The 21,334-nt window shown below is 56.0% G+C and overlaps 1 protein-coding gene across 7 annotated transcripts in view; it reads left to right on the plus strand.

Moving 5' to 3' along the window:
* Window positions 1-21,334, plus strand: part of SEPTIN9 (septin 9) — a 155,870-nt gene that overhangs the window by 96,213 nt on the left and 38,323 nt on the right. The gene's annotated exons all lie outside the window — the stretch shown is intronic.

Consider the following 21,334-nt stretch of genomic DNA (forward strand, 5'->3'; position numbering starts at 1 on the left):
TGGGGGAGCTTTCGAGTGTCTGCCTGTTGCATGGTTGTGTGGATTGGAGGGGCTGTTCCTTCCCGTCCTGCTCATTCCTGCCCCTCCCTGCTTTCTCCTTCCCTCTCCCCTGCTGCAGGCCAGCTGGCACAAGCACCCTCCTTCTGGATGGGATTCGCTTGTGGAAGACTTTCCTGGTCCTTCCAGGTCCAGATTCCTGTGGCAACACTTAGTGAAATCCTTACCTCAGCCAGGCAGCGAGGGCGAGCAGCCTAATGACTACCTTACCAGGATAAGGCTGGCTTCTAGGCACAATAGTTACTCACATTATCCCATTTTCCAGATTAGAAAATCAAGGCACAGAGAGCTCCAGCCACTCGCCTAAGGCCCCAGGGCTGTTAACAGCCTGGATTTGAACCCTGGGGGAGCCTGCCTGCTGAGAGGCCCTAGGAGGTAGCAGCATTGGTGGGGTGGAGCTCTCGGCTGGCCAGCCAGGGCTGGGGATCGGACCAGTGCCAGAAGCTGGGTCCTGGCCTGAGCCTTGGCTGAGATGCAGGGGAGCCCGGGCCCACACCCTCCTTCTGCTTTCACAAGACACCAGCAATGATGAAATGAAAGAAAGCTCCAGTTATAGAGGGGAGACTGGTATTCCCCCCGCTTCCTCCAGCCCCTCAGCCACCCTGGATTTTGAAAGAAAATACCATTTGTCAGGGGGTGAGAGGCAACAGATGAGAAGTCCGATTTCTCTCCGCTGGTCAGCACTGCAGATAGCCTGCTGTAGCTCCTCGCTGCCACCCTCGGCCAGCCCCGCCCAGCCCCAGCCAGCTGTCTCTCTCCCATCCCTGCCCACAAGACCAGCCCACACGCTGCTGGGAGAACCAACAGGAGATGTTTGGGCTGGGGGTGGGATGTTTGGGGCCTTCTTGGTTGGGGAGGGGGCTGAGTTAGAACCTCCCTGTGTCAGGATCTCCAGGCTGGGCCCTGGGAAGAGCGGAAGACGCTGGGCTGTCGTGTTGGTACCCTTCCTTCCGGGTTTGCTTCCTGAAGGTCCCCGAGCACGCTGTCCTGTGTGTGGGGATGGCTTCTGTGGGCTCTCTGGAGCGTGGAGTGGTTCTTCACCTGCCTTATTTGGCTAGGTGCTGAGATGGACTTCTCTCCGTGGGGGTTTCCTCTAACCCCACCAGGGTGCAGGTTGGACGTGGACAGGCCTTACCCTCAGGGATTGGTTGCTCCCTCACTTTTCCCTGGCCAACGTTCCTGCCCATCCCCATGGGCTTTTCTTCTAGCCCTTCTGTGCCAGCCGCCACTCTCAGCTCTTGAACAGCACGAGGCCCCGTCCAGCATGGATGCTGTGGCCGGGGCCCTCGGGACGTCAGAGAGAAAGTCAGGTGGAGAAGCCAGTGGAAATGCAGCATCTCTACTTGTCAACGCCCCGTCTTGGGCCAGGCCGGGCGGCCAGGACAGTAGCGGCCACCACGTGGCTTTCTGGGAGGTCAGCCCTTCAACATGGCCTGGGGGATGGAGAGGCGCTTCCCTGAGTCCCCTTGTTTCTGATCTCTGGGCCCCAGGAAGAGGCCTCCAGAGTTCTGCCTGGGGGATGGAGGTGGGGGAAGCTGGAGTGAGAACGGGCTGGGGGGCCCCGGGCACCTGCAAAACCATCTGTCCTCACCCGCCACGGCCCTCCCTTCCCCAGGGAGTGCCCCGAGCTGGCCCCAGGGAGCGCGGCTCCTGGCCATACGGGAAGATGGGGAAACTGATACCCGTGGGGTGAGATCACATGGCAGAGGCTGCCCTTACCTCTGGGGTCCTGCTTCTACCTGCCAGGCTTGTGTTTCCAAGGCACCCCTCAGAGAGCTCTGAATCTGAAATGCAGCTTCCTGGGCCCGAACCCACCCTTTGGAACCAGGGTCTTTGTGGGGGACCAACTCTGCAAAAGAAGGTTTACTACACACTGCTCTAAGCACCCTCCCCCGCGCCCTCCGATTCCTCCCTTTTCCTCTGGGTCTTGCTCAGGACTCAACTCCAGTGTCACCCGGTGAGAACTGTAGGCTCTGAGGTTGCACCAGCATCTGACCAGGCTGTGTGTGAGCGTGAGAAACTCAGCCCCCTGAGTGCTGTGTTCCCAGAATGCTCAAGAACCCACCACCTGACCCCCCCAAAAATGGCAGGTTTGATGCAGTTTGTGATCATGTGACCAGGTGTGTAAAGTCTTGCTAAGGAGACTTTCCAGATGTGGTCCCAGGCTAGGTCCTGATTGGGGCGTGGGGCCAGGCTGGTCCCAGTCATTGCCCAGTGGCCCAGTCTTGGCAACCCCTTGCACTGTTCCCAGAGATCTCAGCTCTGCGGTGAGTAATCCTTCCCATCACCCCCCTGCCCCCCACCACCACGCGCAGTGTAACCATCACACAGTTCATGCTGCAGAGAACCTTTTCCAGAAGCCAGCTGACACATTTGGCCTGGATTATTTGTTTTTGAACAGAAATGAAAGGAGAGAGTGAGTAAGAAAAGTGTGTGTGTCGGGGGGTGGCGGGGGGAAATAAATGAGTAGGGGAAGGTCAGAGAGAGGAGAGGAAAGATCTGGAAAGTCCAAGCATGTGCTTTCGAAGCAGGTGCCAGCTCTGAGATAATGAGGGCGGTGGCCTGCCCTGGGCCCTGCCTGCGACCCGAGGGAATGTTCTGTAAGGGGGTGGCCCGTCGTGCTGGAAGCCAGGCCTGCGAGCCTGCCTGCCCTTGTCTGGCTCTCTGCTCCTGTGAGCGCTGAGCAGATTTGTTTCCATTTTTGGGACACTGCGGGGAGGCTGTCATTTCCCTCCCAGCCTTCATTAATATTTCATTAATCACAGTGACCGCTTACTGCGTCCTCACACGCTCCAAGTGCTGGGCTCCATGCCTTATGTGCTTCGTGTATGGGATACAGCCGAACCCGCACCTTAGGAAACAGTTACCTGTGCTGTTGTAGAGAAGCCAGAACTGAGGTCCAGAGCGATTGAGTGACTGGCCCCAGGCTACACAGGCTTAGCATTTGAGCACAGTGCTGTTTGACTCCAGAGCCCCGGCTGGTTGGTCCCTAGGCACAGGGTTTCTGTGTCACTGTGACAGCCTCTGATTGGGTTCCTGCACGCAGCGGGAGGGTCCATGACCCACTGGTTGTTCCGTCTGGGTATTGACCCCCTCCATGGCCCATCTCTATGGTAGGGAAGGGGCCTCAGGCGTTGGAAGGCACAACAAGCAGAGTCCAGCCTGGTTGGCCTTCAAGATGCCCCACAACGGCAGTGTGAGGTGGTCCCAGTTGGATCACAGAGAAGCTCTGTCCGGAATGTGCGCCTTTGTGGTTGACTGTATGTTAATGAAAGGGATCCCTGATCTGTTCCTGCCCTTGGCAGGTCACTTTAGGACTCAGTGTCTTTGTCTGTAAAGTGGGTTGAACTGCCCCCTCCTGACAGGGTCTCTGGAAGAATCAGTGAGGAGTGTTGCCCAGAAGCCCTTTGTACTGCAGTATTGTCCCGTGTTGGCTGGACCCCTGAGCGAATGGGCACATCCTCCCTTCTGAGCCCAGGAGCAGACTCAGCACTCAGAAGGAGGGGGCTGGGGCTGCCTAGAGCTGCTGTGAAGCTCAGGCCCCTCCTCCCCGCTGGCTTAGCTTCCTGCTCGGAGAGTGGGGTAGCAGCACGGCCTGTGCAGCATTGGGCCAATGACCGTGCGTGGAATCCCCTGTGCAGAGTGGGCTCTTGGCCCCCGTGAGCTGTCCTCTGTTTCCAGGAGTATGACCCCTCCCCCTGGGCTCTTCCTGGTACCCTGCCCTCCCCCAGAGCAACACTGACCCACACCATGTGACCGGGCCTGGGAAGATGCGCCCAGCTGTGGGAGGTCGTGCTGACGGGGGACTGAGTGTCCAGGGGAGCCCAGCTGCACAGGAAGCCGGGCCAGCGGCCTCTGGAAGCCTCAGGGCTTTGCAGGCCAGACTTCCAGCATCTGCTGCTAGGGGGCCTTCTCTTGCCTGTAGCCTAGAGCGCGTGACCCCCATCTGCCAGCTCCAGAGGCCTAGGGGATGTAGCTGTGTCCCCAGGGTGGCTGCCCACCCTGTGTGTGACTCTAACTGTAGTCCCTGCCTCTGCTGGCCCTGTTTTATCTGTAGGGACGCCGCCCTGGGGCTGCCCATAGGTGGAAGGAGCCCCTGCCCAGCTGGCTGGCCCTGCACACCCCGAGGCCAGCCTGACTTCCAGCCCCCCATGTCTCCTTTCAGGAACTGAGGGATCCCCAGCAGAACTGAGGGACCCCCAGAGACCCCCCAGCACGCACATATTGGGAGGCTGAAAAGCAGAATCCGCCCGTCGACCCACCCCATCCGTCCACCACCCATCCAACATGTACACGTGTGCTCAGGGTCTGTGCGTGGAGCCAAGCTGCATGGGCCACTTGGAGCCAGAAGGCACAGGTTAGCCTGCTCCACCCGACGACTAAGCTGTAGGAGGAAGTGCGCTGTGGGGTTTGCATGGGGCCTGTGTGACGTGCTGGGCAAGTGTGTACCTGGGAGGAGTTCGTCTGTCCACACAGGTGGTTGTGACATGGGACAGTGAAATCAGGATGAGCAGAGGGGTCTGGGCAGGGTGGGACGGGGTGTCTCCCCATGGGCTTCTTAGGCCCAGCCCATTAGGCTGTTTCCTCCTGAGTCTGCGCCCCAGGCCTGCGGCTCAGAAAACAGCACCCTGTCCACCCACGGAGTCGACAGGCCCTAAGAAATTTGAGAATCATCCTGCCACACACAGCTGCTCCCAGCAGTTTCCTGAATCTGAGTTCTCTGTCCCCCTGCTCCCACCCCAGGCCTTGCACCTTTTCGAACCAACGGCCTGCCCCATGGTGTTCCCTGCAGTCTAATCCCCACAGTGGCCTGCAGGCCCCCCCAGACCTTCCCCAGGAACCCCCACTTGTGTAATGCGCGTGAGGGGCGGCCCCTGGAGGTGTGCGGTCTTTGGACACCATGAGTCTAGTTAGCCCAGATTTCTTGAGTGGAGAGTGTGTTCAAGTTACTTTGCTTCTTAAACCTTCCAGTGGTGTCCCCGGTACTTGGGACACCCACCTCCTGCTCACTGGCATCCAGCCGCCTGGCCTGGACGCTCCTATCCCCACTGCAGGCCTTCACCCTCCTGTTCCTTCCTGGGACATCTTTCCCTGGATCACAATTATTCGATAAATACCTACTTTGTGCCGGTACCTCATGGGTTCAGGGAAGACGGAGGGATGTTGGAGCCGAACCTGGGTTGAAATTCTGATCCTGCCCCTTTTCTAGGCAGGTTAACTACTCTGAATTTGTCTCTTTATTTGTCCGTTAGGGACAAATGTGGGGATTTAGTGGGATAATGTAAGAAATGGACAGGGCACAGCCCTGGGCACAGGCAGTGTATAATACATGGTAAGTGCTGTTACCGACGACAGCATCGGCTTCATGGAGGACCCCCATCTGCCAGCTCCAGAGGCCCAGGGGATGTAGCTGTGTCCCCAGGGTGGCTGCCCACCCTGTGTGTGACTCTAACTGCAGTCCCTGCCTGCGGGAGGGAGTGTCCTGGCTGGCCTCCGCCTCCAAGCGCCTGGTTACCGAGTTTGAGCATGCCAGCTCGTGGTGTCACCTCCAGCTCTCGTGTGGCTCAGAGCCCCCGGGGCCAGGCTGGGCCAGGCCAGGCGAGTCTGTGCTTGTGCAGGAGGGGAGGCCGGCAGCACGCCGGTGCCATCAGCACTCACAGGCCTCCTGCACCGGCTGCCAGCTGGCTCCGCCCGCCCGCCTGCTGGAGTGCTGTGCTGGTACCAGCATGGGCCGAGCCATGTGGAAGTTAACCGGACGCCCAGGCTGTGATTGCTCCATCCATGGAGGGGCTGGGGGCTGATTGCATCGTGGGCGTGGTGGCAGATCATCAGAGCGGACGTCATGATGCCGACGGGCTGCTCTGGGGGCCGGACTCCCAGGTGACGTCTGTCCTCGTGGAGAGGCTGGCGAGCTGCAGGTCCATTTTCTTTGATCCAAAAGGGGTGGCCACTCCGGGGACATGGTTAGGGACAGACTCCTTCCTGGAGAAGAAAGGGTTTGAGGACACCAGTGCAGAGCAGGAAGCCGGAATAAAGGGCTGAACTGTGTCAGAGATGAGGAGCTGGCGGGGACGGGAGCTGGTGAGGTGGCGTTTACTTACGAGTTGGAATCCTAGGCAGCCAGGGCGCAAGCGATCATAGAGACCCCGAGAGCTGATGGGACTGGGGTCCAGAATGGGGAGGGGCGAGCCCAGGCTTCTGCTTGACCTTCAAGATGACCCTCAAAGGCAGTGTGAGGTGGTCCCCGTCAAGAGGGGACTGCAGTGGCTGCGGGAACAGTTAGTCCTCTGTGATCCAACCCCCTCTCCTGCTGTATAGGGGTTTGCTTCCAGATTGTGGGTGGTCTTGGTAGTGTCGGCTGCTGTTACCTGGGAGCAGGGCTTCACCCCGTGACACAAATGCATTGGCACCCCACATTCTCTTCTGCGTGGCAACAGCAGACCCTGGGAGCTGGCTCTGGTGGGATCGGCCGTGAGGCCCACTGCCGGGCACAGCCCAGCTTACTCACCCGGTCAGACTCATTTCATGGCCAGAGGAAAGGGGACAGTGATTTTTTGGAGACAGGAGCTGGCCCGGGTAAGAGGCTGCCCTCCCAGTCCCTCGTGCTCCCGGCTCCACTCCCTGCCTCAGTGGTACCCGCCTCCCTCCCAGCCATGGCCTGACTGGGCACTCTGTCCCTTTCGAGCCAACCGGTCAGTAGGGGGCAGTGGAGGTCTCCAGTCCTTGGGGAGGACTGAACTGAGTGACTTTTTACAGTTGTGTCCCTGGAAGGTCTCTCCTGTCCCCAGCAGCTCCTGTCTCCTGCTCACATTTTTCTGGGGGTTATCATGCTGGGCTGGGTGGGGGTCAGGCCAGGGGTGCAGGGCCCCCACCAGGCTGGGATGAAGCAGAGCTGTGTTGACACAAACTTGGGCTGACCCCACATCCTCCCTGCAGCCCAGTGGGAAGTGGCCTGGTGGCAGTCCCCTTGGTGGGTCCCAGACCAGCGCTGCACATGGAGGAAAAAGACCCAGCTTAGTGCCCGGCTGACATTCCATCTGCTTGGCCAGGCAATGCCAGCGAGCCAGTGTGAGGGCTGCTGAGACGCTAAGAAGTGTCTGTCTGTCTGCCTGAAAAACAGCCTTTATGTTTTTGTGATTTTGGAAGTTTTGCCTACTCAGGACAAAAATGTTATTTTCATTAGAAAACTGTCAAGAAAACGATTGGTAGTAATTGCATCCTACAGAAACAAGCACTGTTAACATTTTGGTGTTTCCTTCCAGTCTGTTGTGTTTTACACATACACGTAATACAAATGATTCGATCAGACGCTTCTCCCTGCCACATGCAAAGGTGCCCTGTCATGGGGGTCTCTCGTTTCCCTCACCCTGAGTCTTGCCTTGGGGTGGGCCGTATTGCCCTAGGAGGGTACGGGATGTTAACCCGATTCACTCTCTCGGGCCCATGGAAACTTGGGGAGTTTCCAGCAGATGGTGGACCCCGGCTAGGGGTGGGCGGCAGACAGTGGGCCCCGAGGTGCTTTCTGTTTTTGTTCTGTGGGGTTATTTGTGAGGCAGCGTGACTGGCAAATCATACTTTTGTTGTGCTTCATCCTCATCCCTGTTGCCCTGCTCCATTGTCAGGCTCTCATTCATTTGTTCATTCGTTCATGTACTTGTTGAGGCCTCCTCCGTGACAAGCCTGGAGCTGAGAACTGGGGACAGATGACGAGGCCCTGTTCCCTGACCCCAGATTTCTGATTAGAATAGGAGGTTCTTGGAGACTGGACCACTGCACTGTCCTCTGGGGGAAAGGGGCACGGGAAGGCTATTGAGGAAGGGGGCTGGCTCTGGAGGGAGCCGGCTCTACCCTTCTTGCTGTATGGCCTGGGGCCAGTTGTTTAACCTTTCTGTGTCCATTTCTTAATCCGCTAAGGAAGAGCGTGGTGGGAAAGCTCAAATGCGCTGTTGTGAGGACGTAAGAGGGTGCATGGAAAGCTCTGGGAACAGTGCCTGCACTTCGTAAGCACTTTCTCAGTGTCAGCTTTTGTTGTAGTTGCCGTTCTGAGAATATTCTTGGATCTTGGGACACTGACGACCACAGATGGAATGCTTTTTCTGGAAGCCATCAAGAGGGGACTGCGGTGGCTGCGGGAACAGTTACTGACTTGTGAGCCACTGCCCAGAGCATAGTCACAGTTCTCAAAAGGGAGGTGGGCTCCCCAGAAGTCCCCTCTCACGGACCGGTCACCCGGCAGCTTTGCCTCCCGGCCCCTGGCCATTGGCTGAGACCCAATCTGGTGGCCCCTCAGAGAGCAGGGAGGAGAGTAAACACCCAAACCAAATTAAGGTGGGCTGGGCAAGGGGGTGCTGCATAAGGGAGGCCCCCCAGACTGGTGGCCGCCTGGTGTCCAAGTAGGGAAGGGGCCAACATGGGGCCCAGCTGTGCTGGGCAGCCCCTGAGAGTCTGAGACAGGACCCGGTCTGCCTTCCTAGGCTGGGGCTGGCCCGTCCACACCGGAAGCAGCAGCTGCGTCCCTTGGCACTGACCGGATGGCTTTCTAGGGGCAGGAGAGTGTTGGCTGGAGCTGGAGCCTGACTTCTGACTTCGGAGCGAAATCCAGGCTTCCCAGGGACAGGCTGTAGATAACGAAGCTGGGATAAATCTGCAGGGGAAGAGGGGTGTAGGCCGGGCTGCATCTCTGCACCCCCTTCCATGCAGGTTTGGCCTGGTATGCACCCCGCTCTTACTTGGCTCTCACCCCCTTCCTGGGGCCCTTCACGTTCCCGCCGATGGTTTCCTTTCCTGTCCCCTCCCTCCCTTCGGCACAACGCAGTCTGGTACTAATTAAGGCCTTCCGCTCGCAGGCCGCTCGCTACTCGGTGCTCAGCCGCTCAGCCAGAGGGGAGCTTGTGTGGGGCCTCCCCGGCCGGGGGTGGGGGGCTTTCCCAGCACCGAGCCCTGTCTTCTGGCCTTTCCAAACCAGACATTTTGTGTGTGCGTGTGGGGCTTGGTGCCGGAGAAACCCTAACGCTGCAGCTGCCTGCGTTTCTCACTTTCCCACTTGGTGAAGGTCGCTTGGCTTGTTGTCTGCAGGTCGTGCTCCCAGCACTTGCTGAGAGGAAGGGCCCCTTCCACCCCACCCAGGCAGCTCCGCTTGGCCTGCTTTCTACAGAAGGTTCCCCCGAACTGGGCCACGCAGTGAGGTAGCAAGGCCGGCTGAGGTTTTGAGCTCCTGGCCCCACTCCAGCGCCTGTTAGCTGTGTGGCCGCCCCGCCTGGGCCATGGTCCCCCTGCCCTTCCGGCTGCTGGAGGGAGAGGGCAGAAGAGGGAAGGGGGCACAGACGGTGAAGGGAGCGTGTGGCAGGCAGGGGTGGCGGGCTCCATCGGCCTGCAGGGGGACCCGCACAGTCTCGGGGTGCCTGGCACTTCCTGAAACATGATCCCCGTTCTATCAAGCCTCGAGTCTGAGTGTTTGCTGGATTCACCCCCTGCCCCCCTGCTTCCGCGGCAGACTTGAGAGTTGGTATTTGCTCTGGCCCGCAAAGCAAAGAGGAGGGAGCGAAAAGCATGGGTTTGATGAAGCTGAGGAAAGATGGGGAGATGGTCCACCCTTCCCACATGTGGACCGAGGGCGGTGGCCTGGGGCCTCTATGATGGCTAATTCACTAGGGTGGTTGTTTCCTGGGGACTGAGGCTGGGCTCCAGCTGTGGCTGCTGTCACCGGAGGGGAGAGAGGAAAGGAGGGCAGCACCCTCTGTTGGCCAGGAACTCAGGCTGCCGGGGCCTGATGAGGCCCCCCGATGATGACAACATGACAACAGCAGCGGGGGTGTCTGCTCATGGTAACCAGGGTTTCCTGTGGGCCTCGAATGGTCTTAGGGCTCTTCACCTGGAGTAAGGACTTCCTGGAGTTCTCCCAACAACGCTGTGATGTCGATTCTGTTACTGTCCCCATCTCACAGATGAGGGACACCGAGAGGTTAAGTCACCTGCCCACGGCCACACAGCTAGTGAATACAGGAAGCTTGACTCCAGAACCTGGTTCCTAAACCTCTGTAGAAATGTGACGTAGCTCTCTGTCATCTGTGAGGCCCAGAGAGGAACAGCCACTTGGCCAGGGTCATACAGCTGCTTAGTGGCAAAACTGGAGTCATGTCTCCCAGGCCCTGGTTCTGTGGCATTTCAAGAAGTGGGTGTCCCTTGGTGTGGCACGGCCACTAAATAGCCTCCAGCCCGTGTGCAGGCAGGGAGTGGGGCTGCCTGCCTGTACTTGTCTGGAGGCAGAATGGCCCATCCTTGGGGTGGGACAGTAGGTGCCAATGGTCACTGGCCAGTGCAGTCCAGCTCTCCCTGTGTCATTCCAGAAGGATGTTAACACGAGATGGGGCATCTGGGGGAGGTGGACACCCTTTGGGCTAATGACCAGCTTCACCAGAACCTTTGCAATTTTGTGGGCGCCTTTGGGTCTCACAGCTCTCTCTCCCCCCTCACATGGCTGTCTCGCATTCGTCTGAGGATGTGGTCAGGGTGTTACCTTCATTGCAGGTGTTACTGTGGGCTGCACACGTGGGTCAGAGCAACACATTGGCCCAGAGTCCTGCCTGTGTGTCATCATTGGTCAGTGAGGCAGGACGTCTCAGGAGCTTCCAGTCTTCCACCTACCAAACCCCGTACATGGTTACTCACGTAGGTCACGTAGGAGTAGAGCTTGGCAACGTGGCTGCAGAACAGCGTTTTACCAGCTGAATGTGTCCGCACAGCCTGACTGTGTGTGTCTGTGCTGCCGGCCCCTGCCTGTCCATGCTTGCGTCTTCCCCAGCTTGGTGGGCTTGAGGGTCACCTGGCTTCCCACCCTGCAGGGGTTGCAGTGCCTGCAGGAACCGGCGGGCAGGAAAGAGTTAATGGCAGATCCGGTCATGACTCCTTCTCTAGCTTTCCCAGGGAAAGGGCAGGAATGAGAGGCCTCCTCTTCAGAGGAAGGGGTGGGTGGGGGTCTTAGAACCATCCCCTGACTTCTGCAGCCCAGCTGTTCCGAGCACACCCAGAGGCGGAGGGAGGGTTTGCAGTAAGCTCAGCGGCGGGAATGAATGTGGGATTCATTACTGGAATCTGGCACCGCAGAGAGCCTCACTTTCTCCCCAGAGATGGGGTGGGGGCGGGGTCCTCCTGGAGGCCCTGGGCTGGAGCCATGGGGTGGGGGTGTCGGGCAGAGCCCCTTCACTCCCCCACAGCTGAGCTTGGGCCCCTGCGTCCTTTGCCTGAGCTTGTCCTCTCCTGGAGAACCACAGGCTGGAATCACGTGCCGGCTCTCCCCGCTCCCCCACGGCCCTGCTGGAGAGAATGACCTGGCCTTTTGGCCCCTGCCACCTACGGCCTCCTGTTTTGCTGCCCTGGCCTCTCTCGATGGAGACTGGGTGGGTGTGGGCAAAGGCCGCTTCCCGGCAGCCTACCCCTGTCTTGGGAGTGACTGAAAGCCACCTCTGCCCCTGTGGGGTGAGCTGACTGCCCTAGTTTTGGGGGGTGGGAGAGTCGCTAGGGAGACTGCCAGGGTGCCACTACTTGGGACAGAGGATAAAGGATGTCCCCAAGCGTTTCAGAGGCAGGGGGCTGCCGCTGGGTTCTGGAAGCTTTGTCTGGGGCGCACCATCCGTTTTCTGTGGATGCAGAAGGCAGTGTGCTCTGGTCTGATTCATGGAATCCCCAGTCCCGCTCTCTCAGTTTACAGAAGAGGAAGAGAGAGGCTCAGAGAGGCAGAGTGATTTCCCCAAGGCTACACAGCCCAGCCAGACCCTGGGCACCCCTTCCTCCGATGCCTCCCATGTGGCAGCTGCTGTAATACTGTGATTTGGGGCAGTTTGGCCTCTCTGGGATTTGGTAGGTCAACGCCAGCCTGGCCGTCAGGAGGAAAAAGCAAGATGCCTAGGAGAGAAGGGAGGCCTGTGGTTCGGTTTGAGTCCGGCACCAGTGGCCCAGTTCCCAGGAGCAGAGCACCGACCCCTCCCCCACATCCTCTACCCCATGACCTCTGTGACCTCTCTGTGGGGAAGTTGGAATGACCTGGGCTCCGTGGAACGTGGCTGCCTTAACATGACCAGTTCTGTCTCATGGAGGAAGGGGGTCCCTCAGTGAGGTGGGCGGAGCTCAGTGTCCAGGGAGCAGGTGAGGGGTTGTTGGCCTCCTATGGTTCTGGTGAAGCAGAAAGGCCAGCTGCCATCATCAGTGGCCTTGGCCTGCCCAGCCATCCTTCTGGGGTGGCCAAGTGCCATGTTGGAAAAGCCCAGGTGAACCCTGGTATTATCCTGGGAGAATCACTGGTCAGTGAGGCGAGTATGGAGTTTCTGGCGAGGACCTTCTGCTGTTCTCCCAGCCCCTTCAGGTACATGGTCCCATTTTACAGATGCAGACAACTGGGTCCCTCAGCTACCAAGTGGTGGAGTCGGGATCTGAACCCAAGCAGGCAGCCTCCTGGCCCACACTCCTACTTTTCATCTCCCCTCAGGACCTGAGTTAGTGGGGTCGGCAGAATGATGACTGCCAAAGCTGTCACACCCTGTCCCCAGAATGTGTGACTGTGTTAGGTTGAGTGGCAAAGGGGAATGAAGGTTGCAGATGGAAATAAGGGAGCTCGTTCTGGGTCATGCACACTGGCCCAGTGTCATTACAAGGGTCCTTAAAATCAGAAGAGGTGGCAGGAGAGTGTGTCACAGTGATGTCATGTGACAATGACTCCTGGCCACTGCTGGTTTCAAAAGTGCAGGAAGGGCCAGGTGCCACGGAGTGTGGTGGCCTCTAGAAGCTGGAAGAGGCTTGTTCCCCTAGAGCCTCCAGAAGGAACCAGCTCTCTCGACACCTCGATTTTTAACCCAGTGAACCTGTGTTGAATTTCTGACCTCTAAAACAGTAAGATGACAAATCTGTGTTGTTTGAAGTCACCAAGTTTGTGGTGATTTGTTATAGCAGCAACAGGAAGCTAATACAGTTAGAAAGTGGTGATGCTCTTCTGGAAGAATTCGGGAGGAGTTCCCTCTGTGTCCTGAGCCCTGGAAGATTCTGGGCTCCCTAGACTCTCCCGGCTCGAGTGCACAGGAAGGCTCCCCCCAGGCAGGGCAGGAAAGAAACCAGGGGAAACTGAAAGTTAAGTGACGGGCCCAGGGGCATGCTGGGAGAATTCAAGCCAGATTGCCAGTTCCTCATGGAAAGCGCTTTCCTCCTGGTGGCGGAGGATGGGTAGTGGGGAGTGGACTTGCGGTAGTGGGAGTAGATTTCCGGTAGTGGGGAGTGGACTTTAGGAGAGCAAACCTGTTTGCCCCGGGGAAGCTGGAAGAGCAGCTGCTGCAAAGGGAGCCTCAAGTCCCTTCCTCACAGCTCGCGGGTGACACAGGCCTAGAGGCCTCGCTGGCCTCTGCCTTGTAGCCCTTGAGGGCGGGGCCTGAGATAGGAGGTGGGGAAGTGCCAGGTGCCCTGCATGGGCGTGGGGGCTCCTACAGGTGCCTCCAGGCTGCCTGGGGACCCTGGAGACCTTGGTGGGAGGGTTTGCAACCCCTGCCTTCCCCCACCAGCTCCCGGTGGCCAGCAGCTTGCAAGAGTTAAGCTCTTGCTTGTGGCCATGAAACGGTCATTTTCTGAGCTGAGTGGGGGCCAGGTGAATACATTCCCGCCCCCTTGCTGCTCTGATCAGCCTGTCCTGGGGTCTGGAAAAACAGCCTGGAATGACACTTGATGTCAGTTCAGACCTGCAGCCTCATCGCTTACCTGCCTGGAGACCTTTGCCTGCAGGTCCCTCTGCTCCCGGGTGCCGGCTTTCCCAGGGGGTGGGGCCTCTTTTAGGGCTTTAGGGCTCATTAACTAGCGGCCTCAATGGATTGTCCCTCAGGTGCCCAGGCCCTTGCTAAGTGTTGCCAAATAGATGTAGGTTCCACCTGCCACCTGTTTTGACTTTGTCCCCTCCCTGACTATAAGACCTGAGCTGGCAGGGCCTACGGCTGTGCCATTCAGCCCTGGGTACCTAACACAGTACCCACATTCAGGGGACACGGTACGTATGCACCGAATGACCGAATGAAGGAATGAACAGGCAACTTTGACTCACCCAGCTCCCATTTCTAACTTGTATGTCCTGATGAAAATAATTTGGTATTTTATATTTTTAATGAACTTTTTAAAAAAAACACAAAAACTTTATTTTGAAATAATCTTTGACTCACTAGAAGTTGCAAAAGTCGTAGAGTCGTGTGTGCTCCTGCCCTTGCTACCCCCAGAGACATGTTACAGAGCAGAACCTCAGTTCATATCAAAACCAGGTACCTGACGGAGGTACAGTAACTTAGCTACAGGCCTTATTCTGCTTTTACCGTTTTACAGGCGCCCACTGTTTTTGGGGTTGGTTCTGTGAAGTGTTGTCGTGAGCACGGCTTCATGTAATCACCAGCACAGTGGGAAGAGAGAAATGTTCCATCCCTGCAAAGAGTTCTGCCTGGCTTTGGACTTTAAATGGCACCATACAGCGTACTTTTATTTTTGGCTTCTTTCACTCAGTACTATGTTTGTAGGATTTACTCTTTTTTAAAAATGTACTTTTAAAACAAATTTCCCAGAAGACCCTTTAGGTCTACCGTAAGGGTTTTAAAGCACAGGTGCGTGAAAATCGTCGGTAATCAGAACTCTTCTTGTCAGTCAACAGTTTCTGTTTGTTCCTTTTTTCACTTCCAAATCAGAGGGAGCCTTGGGGATCTCGAAGCTGGCAGATGCTGCACCCCCCAAGTCCCCAAAGCCGGCTTCCCGCCCACACGCCCTGTGAGTGTGGGAGGGAGGCAGGAAGGCAGCGATTCAGAGCGTCTGCTCCGGTACTGGGCACAGCGCCAGCCTGTACATATGCCATCCCTCTCCTTTCCATTCTGGAATTCCGGTGAGGGAAGAAGTCCTTTCCCCTTTTGACAGATGGGAAAACCGCTTCCCAGAGATTAAGAAATTTGCCCGAAGTCACTCAGCTCGTAAGTGGAGATTGATTTGAACTTCCGTCCTCTGACCTCAAAGCCTGCGTTTTGTGGAGGAAATGGAGAGTTGGGTGGCGTGGCTGAGACCCCCAAGGCTCTGGGGTGGCTCATAAATGGAGTCACTGGCCCCTGGGCAGGGAGGCTCTGGCCCTGGTTGATCCTAGGTTTGTGGATTGAGCCGGGAAGTGAAGGTGGGTCAGTGTCCCCTCTGAATAAACAGTCAGCGGTGATGTTCCTGCCACTTCACAACCTCGAGTTTCCGAGTTTCCGGTCTGGGAGAAGAACTGGGCCGGGCTGGTTTGGGCCCAGTGTAAACAAGTTTCCCATGTGCGCAGGCAGTTTTACGGGCCCCGGGCCTTTGTAAAGAGATGAGGGGTTTCTGGCACCCCCTCCCCCACTATAAGTGGGTCTGGGGCTGATAAAAGCCTTCTGACACATATCCTCAGGCCTCAGGCCTGAGATCGAGGTCTCCACCCTGGAGGAAAAAACAAAACAAGGCTTCCTTTGGCCGGGGTGTTTGCTGCCAGGTCATGAAAACAGACCTGGAGTCCACGCCCGTTGGTCAGGTGCTCCGCGTGGGTTTCACAGCCCTTTGACGTTGTTAGTTCATATCATCCTCCCCCAAAACCCCATGAGGAAGGGCAGGAAGTTTGAGCAACCTCCTCGTGAGCAGTGGGTTCATTGCCCTCAGCTTACAGGTGAGGAAACAGGTTCAGGGTGGGTATGACTTGTCTCCCAGGTCACCTCGCGAGTTAGCCACAGAAAGCTGACAGCTTGTTCCTTATGACTCCCCAGGGCCTCCGAAGAGTTCTTCTGTTTTTAAAAAACATGCACTGTCTCAGACGGTGCACACCTGGGTACCTGTCTAGCCTGAGAAGCAAACATCAGCTGGTCCCATTTCTTTCCTGTCACTGGCCGTTCCCAGGTGTACCTTAGAACTTGCACTACGTAGCCATGTTTCGCTCAGTAATAGGTGTTGTTTTGCAAAACTATAGAACTAGGAGCATGTTAGGTGTAAGCATGCTTTTGCAGCTTCCTTTTTATGTCTGCAAGTGGAGCATCAGCTCCAAAGCCTGTAGTGATGGTCTGTGCATTTTCACTGCCAAGTGGTGTTCAGTAGGCAGGTATCCCATAGCTTTTTCTTCTCTCCTTGATGGACATTTGGGTGGTTTTCAGGTGTTTTTTTTTTTTTTTTTCCCTTTATAAACAGTGCTGCCGTGATCATTCTTGAGGCCCCTGGTAACTTAGGAATTTGGATTTAAAAATATGATTCCAACACCTGTGGCTGCCCCAGGTAAGCCATCATCCCTGTGGAGCTCGTATTCTCCACTCCCACCTGAACCTGTGTCCAGGGAGGCTGGATTGATCTGATGTCTGGCCTAAAGCAAGAGCAGAGCTGATGGGCTGCTAAGTGTAAACTTGTGTTTCCCAAACTGTATTGTCTGTGGGACCAAGTTTGGGAAATAGTTAAAGAAGTTACACTTTAAAAAAACCACTCACATTGCAGAGTTTAATACATTTAATATACTGACGTATATCTGTAAATATCCAAAAGAAGGGACTGTAAGGGTAGTAATTGCCAAATTTATTTGAGTGAAGAAACCTTCTGGGACGGGAACATCCTACAGGGCAGGTTGTCCTGCTTTAATAGACTTTGTGAAACAGGAGTCTAAATTGCTGGTTGTGGGTGAGGAAGGTGCAAATGCGCCATTGAGTGATTTTTGGGGGGTTGGTGTCAGAGAGAAAAAAACCTTTCCTCTACCCTCTTAGGTTCCGGAATTGAGGGTCTGCAAATTAATCTGACAAGCGCCACATTAGCAAGAGAAAAGAGATTTAATCACATGTGTGGTTCACAGAAAAATGTTACTCAAAGAGGAAGTTAGAATTTGGGGCTTATATGCCATCTCAGTAGGGGCAGGGGAGGAGGAGGAGAAGAGCACTTAGAAAACAAATGACTTTTTGGAAAGATAATTGGGCCCTTAAGGGAAAGATGGGAGGAACAATAGTTTTGTGACAGTGTCTGTTTAGGGGTGGTGTGGAGATTTATCTTCTGTGATAAGAGTCAATCTTCCCAGGTTGCTCAGAGGAGGGGATCGGTGACAGTTGAGTTCTAGGAGGCTCTGCGTTTAGGCGGATAAGAGAGAATACTCAAAATACTCATAATACTCAAAATAAGTATTATGCCACAGAGGCGTATTCTGGACCCCTTCATAGGCGTCCTTCTCCTGTTCTCTTCCAAGTCTCAGCCAAGCGGTGGGCAGCTTGGAGACCCTTAATAAAAAGCCCACGCCTTGCCCACTGAGTTGCCCCTCCTGTCTGGACCCCTCACTGCTGCTGTTCAGGCAGCGAGAACCACGTAAATCCAGTTCTTTGTTCAGGCTCAGGATTGATTTGGTCTGGCTTCATTTTGGTCCTAAGGCAGGATGAAACCTCTGGAGGACAGAAGCTTCTTCAGACAGTTGAAGGACTATTGAACCTCAGCCCCGACTCACTCCATGTGTGTCTCTTGGGGACATTCAGCTCTAAAATGTTATCAAGATCTTGCCAAATCTCAGAGGTGTGTGGATCTATCAGTCTTTAACCGGTGGTTCTCAACCCCAACGACACGTTAGATTCCCTGAGAAAACTTTTAAAATTTCAACTCACAGATTAGTTCAATCAGAATTGCTGGGGTGGGCCCAGGCATCTGTATTTCTTGGAAGTTCCCCTTAAGAGGGTAATGTGCCCCAGGATGGAGAATCTATCCTACCCTTTCTGCCTCCCTCTCGCCCAGTCTCAGCCTCAATCAGCCTCTAAATACCAAAATTTATTGTTTGACTCAAAATCCTAGCATTTGTAGCTCCTGAGCTTTTGTTCTGGTCCTCCATTCAGGGAAGGGTGAAGGTTCTCAGCGGCTCACCTAACGCCGACCTGGAGCGCCCCCACCTGGCGGGCCTCCCTCCTGACACCCCAGAGTGAGCTCACAGGGCCAGCCAGACACCCTGTGCAATAGACACTGGTTTCTATTCGTCCTTGAAATCCATGCAGGGTCTGATTGTTTTGTTGCCTGGTATTCAGGATTCTGGTTTTGTTCAGCCAAGAGTTTGTAGCCCAAGGGCACGCTGGTTGCCGAGGGAGGGTGGAAGTGTTCCTGGGGCTACCTTGATCTACAAAGCGGCCACCACACTGAACAGTAGAGCTGGTTGGAAACTGAGTAATGTCACGATGTTCTAAAGTTATCATCAAATAATTTCTAAGAGACATTGTTGCTATAATGATAGCTTTTCAAGAGGAAAAAAAAATGTATACTAAAGGTGCCTGGGAGGGGACAATACAACCTGACAGTGGGGGTGAGGGGAGTGCTTCTTAGAAGGGAGGAAATGGGGCCTTCTTGCCTCTGAGTTCCACAAACAGTTATTGAGGCCACTTCCTAGGAGACTCAGGAGGAGGTGAGTAAATCAGCCCTGGCCAGGGCTCCAGGTCAGGGTATAACTCAGGAAATATGAAAGGGGGTGGGGGCCACATCTGATGGAGAACATCTGGAGGGCTTCCTGGAGGTGGTGACTTTTAACAGAGGGGATTTTAGGTGGGGTTTGGGAGATTACAGGGTCTGAATGAAGGATGTAGTGTCCTCAGAAAACGGTACACTGTAGACATGGGGCTGAGCTGGGAAGGAGGTCAGGACTAGAGACGTTAGTCGGGGAGTGATGGCTGAAGTTGGCGATGGAGGCGAGGCCATCTTCTCCTCTCCCCTAGGAGACTGAGATAAGGAAAGAGGAGACCCCTGTGTGCTGTCTAAACCCCTGCTTGGGGGATGAGGAGAGCATTGGGAGAAGTGCTTTTCCAGAAGGAGTGTGGTTAACGCATGCCACATGCTGCCCCCCGGGTCCATGGGTGGGACCGAATGTTGGTGATGAGGATTTTTTGAAGAACTCGGTGTTAATAGTGAGAGAGACAGAAGCCAGACAGCAGAGGTTAAGAAGTGAGTGGGCGGTGGGAAGATAGAAGCCCCAGTGCAGTGTAGACCAACTGTTCAGAGAGCTTGGGTTGTTCAGAGGAAGTCGACAGTTGGCAGAGATGGCTGGGAGCGAGAACTGGAGGAGGGTGTTTGTTTTTGAGATTAGGGGCAGCCCTTCTCTCAAGTCACGTTGCAAAGGAACCAGAAGAAAGAGAAAGCTGTCAACCAAATGTGACAGGACACCCAGGTACTGCAAGCTCTGCCCTGCCGACAGGAGCTTGGAAGGCAGGGCCCTCCTCTCTGCCATTAATGCCAGGGGCCCCCAGCCTGCCCACCCCAGGGGACAGCAGGGGCGCGTGTGGGCACCAGGCCTGCGGGCCCCTCCCCTGGGGGGGGTGTCTGCATGCGCTCGCTGCCCACATCAGCTGGCAGACCCACACCTGTAACCTGCCCAGCTCTTTCCCTGTGCCCTACGTGGGCAGCCCAGCGACGGGCCCACACACCAGAGGGAAGGATATTTTTCTTGGTATTTGGCAGGAAGCACCTGCCGCATTCCGTGAGGTTTGCCCAGGGTGGGTTGGAAGAGTTGGCAGGTGGGCTGAGCTTAGTGCTTTGGGCTTGGCCGGAGAAAAGTGAGGGACAGGCGCAGGCGTGTGTGTGCATGAGTGTGAGAGAGAGAGGGAGAGGGAGAGAGAGAGAGAGAGAGAGAGAGAGAAGGAAGATGCCATGCGACCACTTCCCCTGTCCTGCTGACGCTGCTGAGTGCTAGAGCGTAGGTGTGTCCCGCGTCCTGCGCGTGTGCCGGCGCTGTGGACGGTGCCGTCTCAGAGACGGTGCTCTTCTCCTGTTGGCCCAGCTGGAGGGAGAGGACCCTGCTTCAGGACAGCCGACCAGTGGGTCTGCCCGTGGGCATGTGCTGTGGGACCCCCTTGTCACTGCACGTCAGCCACATGCCTAGCGAGGGGGGCTTCCTTAGCTTTGTGGGCGTGGGTCGAGCTTGGAGGGCCAGCCCTAGAAAATCCCGCTTAGACCCCATCGTTGCTGGGAGGGATCCCGTTCTGCTTGGACGCCGGCCTGGAGCGTGGGTTTCTCCACCGGCACAACGGCGCTCCTAAGTTACGTGGGTCAAGGTCAGGACGGCGGGATGCACGCGCGTCCTGTGGCTGCCGTCGCAAATTACCACAGACCTCAGTGGCCTAAAACAGAAATGTGTTTTCTGACAGTTTTGGCGGCCAGAAGTCTGACATCAGGGTCCCTAGGCTAAATCAAGGCGTCGCAGGGCTGGTTCTTTCAGAAGGCTCCAGGGACAAGGCATGCTGGCCTCTTCCAGCTTCTGGTGGTGGCTGGCAGTCCTTGGCTTCTGGCCCCATCACTCCAGTCTCTCTCCACCATCACGTGCTTCTCTTCTCCATGTTCTTCAAATTCCCCCGTGTCCCTCTCATCAGGACACTTAGGATTACATTTGGGGGCCAGCTAGAGAATCCAGGGTGATCTCTGCATCTCCCAGGCCTCAGTGACATCTGCAGAGCCCCTGTTCATAGGTACCCGGAGACAGGCTATTGTTCAGTCTCCCAAGGACTCAAGAGTTGTCTTAGGGCCCTTCTGGTTTTAAGGTATGAAACAGTAAAACAAAAACTGGCTCATGGGGGAAAAAAGGATACGTGAAGTTCTTTTTTTTCTTTAAATACAGATTTAGGGTGGTAAGATACACAGGACGCAGAATTTACTGTTGGTGGCATTTGGTACACCCACAGTGTTGTGCAGCCATCACCACCGTCTAGTTCCAGAACATTTCCGTCACCCCAAAAGGGAACCAACCCCTTGTCCATTAGCAGTCACCCCCCATTCCTCTCCCCGTTGGGAACCACCAATCCACTTTCTGCCTCTCTAGATTCTTTTTAAATCGGTGCAATTCTGTATGACTTTGAAGTGAACGAACAAAAGCATGATGAGTTGGTTATTGGAACAGGTACGTGCAGGGAAGCCAGTGGCCGCTGGGGAAGGGCCCGAGTTGTAGCAGCCTGGACCTCGGCCACCCGCCTTTCTTTGGTCTCTGCTTGTGTTTCTCGCCATGCCCTTCTCTCTCGCCCTCCTTGCAAATGGCACCTAATAGCTTCCCAGCCCCCAAGTTTCCATGGCCTCCGACTTTCTGGGCCCTCCACTGGAAAGGTCCCTGGCTCCGTGCTGCCAGGGGAAGTTCCAACAGCCCAGCTCGTCCCTCTTGAGCGAGGCTTTCCAAGTCAGGTCGCTGGTCAGCCTGGGGCCAGTTGCCTTTGAGTCAGGGGTTCATCTCGGCCTGAACCTTCGTGGGCCAAGGGGGCTAGGAAACCCCAGAAAGGAATGGGCTGGCAGCGGCAGGAACTGA

This window comes from Rhinolophus ferrumequinum, chromosome 21 (genome assembly GCF_004115265.2).
Source record: "Rhinolophus ferrumequinum isolate MPI-CBG mRhiFer1 chromosome 21, mRhiFer1_v1.p, whole genome shotgun sequence".
In the NCBI taxonomy this organism is placed as follows: domain Eukaryota; kingdom Metazoa; phylum Chordata; class Mammalia; order Chiroptera; family Rhinolophidae; genus Rhinolophus; species Rhinolophus ferrumequinum.